Here is a 10171-nt window from a genome sequence, read left to right as displayed (position 1 = left end):
GGGGAGGGGAGGATGGAGGGGAAGAGAGACGGACTGTATCAGTGAGGCACCTTCTTCTGGGTTTAAAGATTGATTTGATCAACCGATTGATTGATTCAGTTGATGACGAGATTATCAACAACCAAAAATGTAGTGTCAATGCCTAATGTTAATGGATTTTAGAGTTTGGAAGGGAGGATATGATAACCTACCAGAAGGCTGTGCTCTCTGCCACATAGTGGTGACAGCTGCAGCAGCAGTAGAGCTGTGGCCTTTACTGCTGATGTTTTGTGTGTACTGGGAGGGCATTAGGCCTGGGTGGCTACAGGAAGAGAGAGAATCCCCAAACAAATACCCATCATGGGTACTCTGCTTTACCTGCACTTGCAAGTAGAGAGGAGAAAAAATGCAAGAAAATACTGTGGACGTGTGCAATCCTGTAGCTCCTGAGAACGTGGCAGTACACACTTGAGAGCTGAGAAGTATAAGCTCCCTCTTCCCCTTTTCTTAATCTCTGTTTGAAACGCTACACCAGTTTCTGGTCCAGTTATCAGCAGTGCAAGTCTTGTTCCAGGGGAGTAGAGCCAGGGGGGTTTCAGACTCACATCAACCCCTTCCAGTGCTCCATCCCAAGAGTGTCCCCCAAGGATGGCCATTCTGGGCTTCATTGGGTCCCTTAGAGGTCATGGTCCACAAATGTGTAGACCGTAAGCTCCTTGTGGGCAGAAAACTCTATTGTACAAACTCTATGATATTGTACTCTCCTAAACCCTTAGTATAGTGCTCTGTACACAGTAAGCATTCACTGAATATTCGTGACAATGATGATGATCACCCTACTAAGTATTTGACAGAGAACAATACTATAGAGTAGGTAGATCTTATCCTTGTCCATGAGGAGTTTCAAATAGCACCATTCTTATTATTATTATTGTTATCAATCTGTTGGCAGAGCACTGTACTAAGTGCTTGGGAGTGCACCCCAGGAACAAAAGATATAGAACTAAGCCCCTCCTTTTCCTCTGCTCTCCCTCCCCTCCCCATCGCTCCGACTCGGTCCCTTTGTTCTAACCCCCTCAGCACCTGTGTATAAATGTACATATTTATAATTATAATTCTATTTATTTCTATTATGGTTGTGTATATATCTATAATTCTTTTTATTTAAAATGATGCTACTGATACCTGTTCACTTGTTTTGATATCTGTCTCCCCCTTTCTAGGCTGTGAGCCTGTTATGGACAGGGATTGCCACTATTTGTTGCTGAACTGTACTTCCCAAGCACTTGGTACAGTGCTCTGCCCACAAGAAGTGCTTAATAAATATGACTGACTGAATGAATGAATGAATGAATGAACCTGCCCTCTGGTAGTTTATAATCTAATGGGAGAGACAAGCATAAATACTTGCAAGCCCAAGTATTGGTTTTAAGGCAACGTGCTTTATATATGATTGTCTTGCTTCACCCCACCTGTCAATCACCAGCCATCTCTTGACCAAGTACAGGGCCTGGAGGCAGTAGCAGGTCCTCTTTCATAATTGCAGTCAAACGTGAATTAAACAGGAATCAGTCAAACAATCAGTGTTATTTATCACACACTTACTGAGCGCAGAACACTGTACTAGGCACTTGGAAGAATTCAACAGAAATGGTAGACTCATTTCCTGCCCTCAGGAGCTTACAATCTTACAATTTTACAATTTAACAGTAAGTTACGATAAGACCTGACTAATTCACTATCATAAAGAGCACAATCCTCTACACGAAATGAATATATGTTCTCCTCCCTCTGTTGCACCTTCAACACAAAGTTGAGCTCCGAAAGGATCATATCTGCAATTGGCATTTGGTTGTATCGGAGCAGCTAAGGATGTTCACCTTAACTTCACTAACAATTTGATCCACCCCGACACAATTAGGGTCCAATGTCCTCTTAACCATCCCCTTTCCTGCCCTAATGAGATCCCGGTGTCTCAAGACCGGTAACTTACAATTTTACAATTTAACAGTAAGTAAGTTACAAAACTGGTCAGTAATTTGTACCAGTTTCAAATTAGTTTCCCTCCCCATGCTTTTTTTGGTGGGCACAAGGAGAAAGAGTAGGGGAGTAGAAGAGGAAGGAATAGTTGAACGAGTTTTCATTTTTACCTTTGAAGCTGCATGCACTTGTACACACACATACACCCACAGGCACGCACGCACGCACACACATGCGCACCAGATAAATCTAGACGGCAGAACAGTAGCCCCATAAGAAAGCAGTCCTTTGTTAGATACTGCATGCTGCTTTGTTATAGCTATTCCCAGGTTATTTTATTTTTCATAGGTAGTTCTTTTTTTCCCCAAATCCCAAAGGCCCAGCCAGCTTTTTCTTCTGAACCGATGTGTCAAATGCACTTACACCTTAGATGGTTTCCTTCTCGTCTTGCAACTAATACATTTTTTATAAAGCACCATCTCCAGTTTCCTTTCAAGTTACAGATAGGATATCCTTTTTCCTGTTAAACTGAAGAATGATTATTTTTTTCCCAAAGAAAAGCGGTAATCTCTGGAGTCTTGTAAATAGGTTAGATGAACATATTATCTGAGTGACAAGACATTGTAGCTGTAGCTGTCACTGAAAGGCAAGTGAATTCTCCAGATACCCCTCCTGCCAGATCTTACAGAGATATTTCAATAGAGACCAAGTCACCCAACAGAGCATCTACTTGCTGTTACAAAAACACAGGAATGTATACACCATCAGGGGTCTCTTCTCTGTTTGCTCAAGCAGTCAGATTTGGTTAATTTCGGATGCTACAACTGTCATGTGGCTTGGTCCAGGACCCTAGGCAGCTTTCAGAGCAGGCCCCAGCTCCCAGAATGAACTGATTACATATGTTTCCTGTAAGTAAGGCACAACTTCTGCAGCAGAAAGTGGAACAGCCCTGGACTTTCCCCTTGCAAAACCAACCGGTGATTCTCTCTATTGGAGACCTGACTAATTCACTATCATAAAGAGCACAATCCTCTACACGAAATGAATACATGTTCTCCTCCCTCTGTTGCACCTTCAACTTAGGCCCCCTGTTCCTCCCCCTCCCCCATCTCTCACCCCTAATGATCTGGCCACCTATTTCCTCACGAAAATCAACACGATCAGGTCTGAGCTCCCCAAAGTCACCCCTCCGCCTCTCCCCTCCCCCCCAACAACCCCCTCCCCTACTTTCCCATCCTTCCCTGCAGTATCCTCAGAGGAGATCTCCTCCCTCCTCGCAAGTGCCACCCCCTCCACCTGCGCCTCGGACCCCATTCCCTCTCACCTTCTTAAAACCATCGCCCCTGCCCTCCTCCCTTCCTTAACTTCTATTTTTAACCACTCGATCTCCAAGGGCTCCTTCCCCTCTGCCTTCAAACACGGCCACGTCTCCCCCATCCTAAAAAAACCCGCTCTTGACCCCACTTCCCCCTCCAGTTATCGTCCTATCTCCCTACTACCCTTCCTTTCCAAAATCTTAGAACGAGTCGTCTACAATCGATGCCTAGAATTCCTTAACTCCCATTCTCTCCTAGACCCCCTCCAATCTGGCTTCCGTCCCCTCCACTCTACCGAGACTGCTCTCTCTAAGGTCACCCATGACCTCCTTCTTGCCAAATCCAATGGCTCCTACTCCATTCTGATCCTCCTTGACCTCTCTGCTGCCTTTGACACTGTCGACCATCCCCTCCTCCTCCATACCTTATCTCACCTTGGCTTCACGGACTCTGTCCTCTCCTGGTTCTCCTCTTACCTCTCTGGCCGATCATTCTCAGTCTCCTACGCTGGAGCCTCCTCCCCCTCCCATCCTTTAACTGTTGGAGTTCCTCAAGGGTCAGTTCTTGGCCCTCTTCTGTTCTCCACTTACACTCACTCCCTCGGTGAACTCATCCGCTCTCACGGCTTTGACTACCATCTCTACGCAGATGACACGCAGATCTACATCTCCGCCCCTGTCCTCTCCCCCTCCCTTCAGGCTCGCATCTCCTCCTGCCTCCGGGACGTCTCCACCTGGATGTCGGCCCGCCACCTAAAACTCAACATGAGCAAGACTGAGCTCCTCATCTTCCCTCCCAAGCCCGGTCCGCTCCCAGACTTCTCCATCACCGTGGATGGCACGACCATCCTTCCCGTCCCACAGGCCCGCAATCTCGGTGTCATCCTTGACTCGTCCCTCTCGTTCACCCCACACATCCTATCCGTTACCGAGACCTGCCGGTTTCACCTCTACAATATCGCCAAGATCCGCCCTTTCCTCTCCACCCAAACGGCTACCTTACTATTACGGGCTCTCGTTATATCCCGGCTAGACTACGGTGTCAGCCTTCTCTCTGACCTCCCTTCCTCCTCTCTCGCCCCGCTCCGGTCTATTCTTCACTCCGCTGCCCGGCTCATCTTCCTGCAGAAACGATCTGGGCATGTCACTCCCCTTCTTAAACAACTCCAGTGGTTGCCTATCGACCTCCGCTCCAAACAAAAACTCCTCACTCTAGGCTTCGAGGCTCTCCATCACCTTGCCCCTTCCTACCTCTCCTCTCTTCTCTCTTTCTACCGCCCACCCCGCACCCTCCGCTCCTCTGCCGCCCACCTCCTCGCTGTCCCTCGGTCTCGCCTATCCCGCCGTCGACCCCTGGGTCACGTCCTCCCGCGGTCCTGGAACGCCCTCCCTCCTCACCTCCGCCAAACTGATTCTCTTTCCCTCTTCAAAACCTTACTTAAAAATCACCTCCTCCAAGAGGCCTTCCCAGACTGAGCTCCTCTTCCCCCTCTACTCCCTCTGCCATCCCCCCTTTACCTCTCCGCAGCTAAAGCCTCATTTTCCCCTTTTCCCTCTGCTCCTCCACCTCTCCCTTCCCATCCCCACAGCACTGTACCCGTCCGCTCAACTGTATATATTTTCGTTACCCTATTTATTTTGTTAATGAATTGTACATCACCTTGATTCTATTTAGTTGCCATTGTTTTTACGAGATGTTCTTCCCCTTGACGCTGTTTAGTGCCATTGTTCTTGTCTGTCCGTCTCCCCCGATTAGACTGTAAGCCCGTCAAACGGCAGGGACTGTCTCTATCTGTTGCCGACTTGTTCATCCCAAGCGCTTAGTACAGTGCTCTGCACATAGTAAGCGCTCAATAAATACTATTGAATGAATGAATGAACACAAAGTTGAGCTCCGAAAGGATCACAACTGCAATTGGCATTCGGTTGTATCGGAGCAGCTAAGGATGTTCACCTTAACTTCACTAACAACTGATGTTCCCTCTGGGTTTACAATGACTGGGCTTCACTCTGCAGGGTAGTTATGAGGGAGGATTCCAGTGGAGGGTGCCCAATAATGGAAGTTGGGGGAATAAGGACTTTGATTGATTTTATACCCTGAATTGCTCTTGGTGCTGGAATCAATTCATTTTAAATGATCAAAGGAGCTCGATCCTAAAGTTTCTTAATCCTAAAGGCATTTCCTCCTATCTTCAGGACATCACTACCTGGATGTCCCACTGTCACCTCAAAATTAACATGCCCCAAACAGAGTTGCTTATGTTTCATATAAACCCTGTCCTTCCTGACTTTTCCATCATTGTAGACATCACCTCCGTCTCACAATCCAGAAACTTTGACACTATCCTCAACTCATCTCTCATTCAACCCCCATATGCAATCTGTCACCAAATGTTTCACAACATATTTAGAATCCTTCCTTTCCTCTCCACCCAAACTGCTATTATGCTAATCCAGGCACTTATCATATCCCACCTTGACTATTGCCAATAGCTTCCTTGCTGAGCTCCCTGCCCCTTGTTTCTCCCTTTTCCAGTCCATACCTCACTCTGCTGCCCAGACCATTTTTCTAAAAAAAAATTCAGTCCAAATCTTCCCACTCCTCAAAAACCTCCAATGGTTTCCCATTCATCAAATAGAAACTCCTTACCATCAGCTTTATCCCTCCAATCTGATCTTACTAATCTCTTACTACAACCAGCCCACACACATTGCCTAAAGCAATTTATTTTTATGTCTATATGTCTGACTAGATTGTACGCTTCTTTAGGGAGGGGAGTGTGTTTACTAATTCTGTTATATTTCCCCAAGTGCTTAGTGGCATATCCATTCCATTCCTAGCTTGGACAGTGGCTAGTGAGTAGAAGGAAATCTGCTATAAGTCAAAACCCATCTGTGTTGAGCAGCAGCAGCATGGGAGAGAGTCGGAGGCAGAGACTCAAGTTTACTGTGCAGAAGAAAGCAATGGTAAACCGCTTCTGTATTTTTACCGAGAAAACTCTATGGATACACCACCAGAATGATTGCAGATGGAGGTGGGGCGTTCTGGGAGAGATGTGTCCATGGCGTTACTATGGGTCAGAGGCGACTCGATGGCATAAGACAAGAATTAGTTCAGTTCACTTTAGGAACTAAACAAATACTACTGATTGATTGATTATTGAGGTTGGCAGCTCCTGTGCAAGAGTGGAAGGAACCTACTATGGAGGTGATCCATGCCTGAAGTTTGGTGGTACATCACCGTAAGGACAGGGGAGTAAGGAAATTGAGTTCAGTTGAGAGGGTGGTGTTGAGGGTGTGAATTTGTGTGTTAAGAGAAGGCAGTTTAGATATGGAGACAAGTTGGGGTATGATGACATTAGAAAATTGGATGGGAGTCAAAAGAGTGGAGCTCTCAGTGGGGGAACAGGACAGATTTACAGGGAAGGAGAGTGTAGGAGAGAAGGCAGGTAAGAAGGTTGTGGTTGGAGAGTGGGACAACACTAACCTATTCAGTGTAACTCAATCTCTTCTGCCTTACCCCTGACCTCTTACCCATGTCCTCCCTCTAGCATAGAAATATTTTCTTTTTCATATCTGACAGACCCTCCCTATCTGTAAAATCCTATTAAAATCATTACCTCTTCCAAGAGACCTTCCCTGGCTAACCCCACATTTCCCCACTCTATTCACCTGCCCCTCTGCATCTCCTATGCTCTTGGATGTGTACCCCTTAAGCACTTTCACACTCACCCCTGCTCTATAGTACTTATGTACACATTGTTATACTCTGTCATTTCTCCTGTCTGTAATATATTCTAATGTCTGTCTTCCCCACTACACTGTAAGTTCTTTGTGGGCAGGAATTAGGTACAAAACATTTCAACTTCTCAGAGCTTTTCCAAAGTTTTAAAAATTAAATGGCCAAGAAAATCAATAAAAATGATATATTATGAAAAGGGTCAAATCTCAGGAAGGGAAGCACATTTAGAGAGGCAGCATGGCAGAGAACTATCTGGGAGTTGTAAATTCAGGCCGCTATTTCTAGAGAGAGTGACTGGTTGTTTAACTGCGTGGCCTAGTAGATGGAGCGTGGGATTGGGAGTCAGAAGGACTTGGGTTCTAATCCCAGTTTTGCCACTTGTCTGTTGTATGACCTTGGGCAAGTCACTTAACTTCACTGTGCCTAAATTACCTCATTTGTAAAATGGGATTAAGAGTATGAGCCTGAGCCTTATGTGGGACAGAGACTATGTCCAACCTAATTGTTTTGTATCTACCTCAGCACTTAGTACAGTTCCTGGAACATAGTTAGCACTTAGACACCGCAGTTATTAATAATCAACTAATCCCTTTCCCAGGGGCCTTAGTTTCTTGGTCTGTAAAATGGGGATGAGTGCTCCTTCTGGGTATTTCACAGGTCTAATAATAAGAATCTCTGAGTTAACTTTTCTGAATCACTGAGAAAGGATTTGGGGAAGTTCAGAGTATTGCTTTGAAATGGAACAACCATATTCTCCACTCATGCAGGCATTCTCTTGGCTTAAATGGTGAAAGCTGGTGAACTTTCCACCTTATCTGGGGAGGCGGACAATTAGGAAAGGAAGGAGGGGTACACTCCATACACATGATAAGAATGTTCTTTTTAACTAAGCCAAGTGTATCCGGGCAGCCCACTGATAGGGGCATTATAAATGCCTCATATAATGAGTTGCAAAAAACCTGCATTCCTTACGCTCTCAAAATTAAGAAGGCTTAACTATTTCAATGACTACACTGCAACAACACAACACACGTGACACTCTTATTCCGAGAGGGCACATTTTAGGAATAATGCAACTTACTAGCAAAACCAGTGAGATGATCAGGTTGCTGGTCCTCTTATGAGATAGAGAGTTTTTTGGCCATTTTACTTCAGCAGGGTATCATCGTTTATTAGTGATGAATAAGGAACATATTTTTTGAGGCAATTTTGGCTTGAGCCAGGTAGTAGACTGGGTGGATTAAGTTACTCAAACAAAGGCTCTATTTACACAGCTGGGTGAGAGAGGGTTTGGCGGTACCATCATGTAAGCAGAGGGGAAATGGGAGGCTGCTTACCTTCTAGGATTTACCCATCCAGGCTGGGCAACAATCCATGCTTTGCTTCAAGTCAATGTTGGTGTTCCCCTTCGGTGTAGCTGGGTGTTTCCAGCCCACACACTTCACTCCTCTAATGCCAACCTTCTCTCTGTACCTCGATTTCATCTATTTCACCACTGACCTCTTGTCCACCTCCTGCTTCTGGTTCTGGAACGCCCTTCCTCCTCATATCACTTACTCACCCCATCTTCAAAGCCTTATTGAAGGCACGACTCCTCCAAGGGGCCTTCCCTGACTAAACCCTCCTATCTTCTTCTCCCACTCCTTTCTGCATCGCCTTGACTTGCTCCCTTTATTCATTCCCCATCCCTACTCCTCAGCACTTATGTGCATAACTGTAATTTATTTATATTAATGTCTGTAACCCCCTCTATACTATAAGCTCATTGTGGGCAGGGAATACATCTGTTTATTGTGGTATTGTACTCTCCCAAGTGCTCAGTACAGTGCTCTGCACGCACTAAGGGCTCAGTAAATACGATTGACTGACAGGGAAAATTGTTGCAGTTCTATCTTGGCCAGTTGTCTTTTCTCTACCCTTGGTCATGGCCCAGGCTGAGCTTCCTCTGAGGGAGACTCAGTCCCACAGCACGTATGGTACCTAGCAGCCGTTTGGGTCTTATTGCATGGAGACCAGGCTATTTTAAGGGCAATGGAGAAGGGGGAGGGGGAGGGGATATGAGCACAATTAGCATCCCCAATGTTGGAAGGGGAGAATAGAGCCTATTGTGGAGTAGCAGCTACTTTACATTACAGAAAATTGGTTTGTCCTTTTGATGTGTTGTTTCCATAGAAGCAGAGCTTAACCTTTTAAGTGAAGATTATAAAACCACCTAATTCATTTAAAATTAGGCTTCAAGCATATCAGCACTTAATGCTCAAGTGTTACTGTGGGATTTGATATAGCCATTGATCTGTCTGGTAGGCAGAGTGTTATTCACCAACATTTGAAGAATCTTATTTTGGTAGCCATCTGTAGGTTTTTCATCAACTTTACAGGGAAACATCACTTTTCCACAAGAATACAGGAATATTAATAAATTACCTTCTAATTATCAGGCCGTTTTGACTCCTCTTCATAAATTCAGGCGCCTGATACATAATTAAGAAACTTGCATGTTCAATTAAAGTAATTTATTGTTTTCTTTCAGAACTGACATAAAGAGCTTCTCAGAGATTGATATCACAACACAATGTTCTACACCATCTTCACAACTAGTCCCTTGTTGGATTTTTTTAAGAACATAGTAATTTAAAAATAGCTAAATATTTACATATTAATAAAACATATATACATAAGATTGAGACATTATCCATAGACATGGAATGATTTTTTTTGCCAATAAAGCCTATAAAAAGGATTTCTGAATCGTCTGAACAGTAGTCACAGTAAGTAAACACAAATGTGATTTTAATTTACAAAACGTGATTTCACTGTTGCAATTTTGTGAGAACCATCTCCAATTCATAGATTCATTGCACATATTTTGTGGGTCACAATACTGCCCACCTCGTTTTCCTTCCCAAGCTGCCCCCCCCGTCCCCCGAAGTGCTTGAAAAATCCAAAACAGGTAGATTCGGTTGCTCCAGTAATGGAAGGAAATACTTCAGAATATCTGTGGCATAACATTCGACAGATTCCACAGCTCCAAAGCGCATGATGTCATCTTTACCAGTGATATATTTATCATACTTAAATAGGGTCAAGAGGTCCTGAATTCATTTTTTATATACTTTCAAGAAAAAAATATTTCTTCTGAAAGGCATAAGGAAAAT

Source organism: Ornithorhynchus anatinus, chromosome 13 (assembly GCF_004115215.2).
Source record: "Ornithorhynchus anatinus isolate Pmale09 chromosome 13, mOrnAna1.pri.v4, whole genome shotgun sequence".
Lineage (NCBI taxonomy): Eukaryota > Metazoa > Chordata > Mammalia > Monotremata > Ornithorhynchidae > Ornithorhynchus > Ornithorhynchus anatinus.
The sequence above is the reverse complement of the archived record's forward strand: the minus strand, read 5'-3'. Positions refer to the sequence as shown.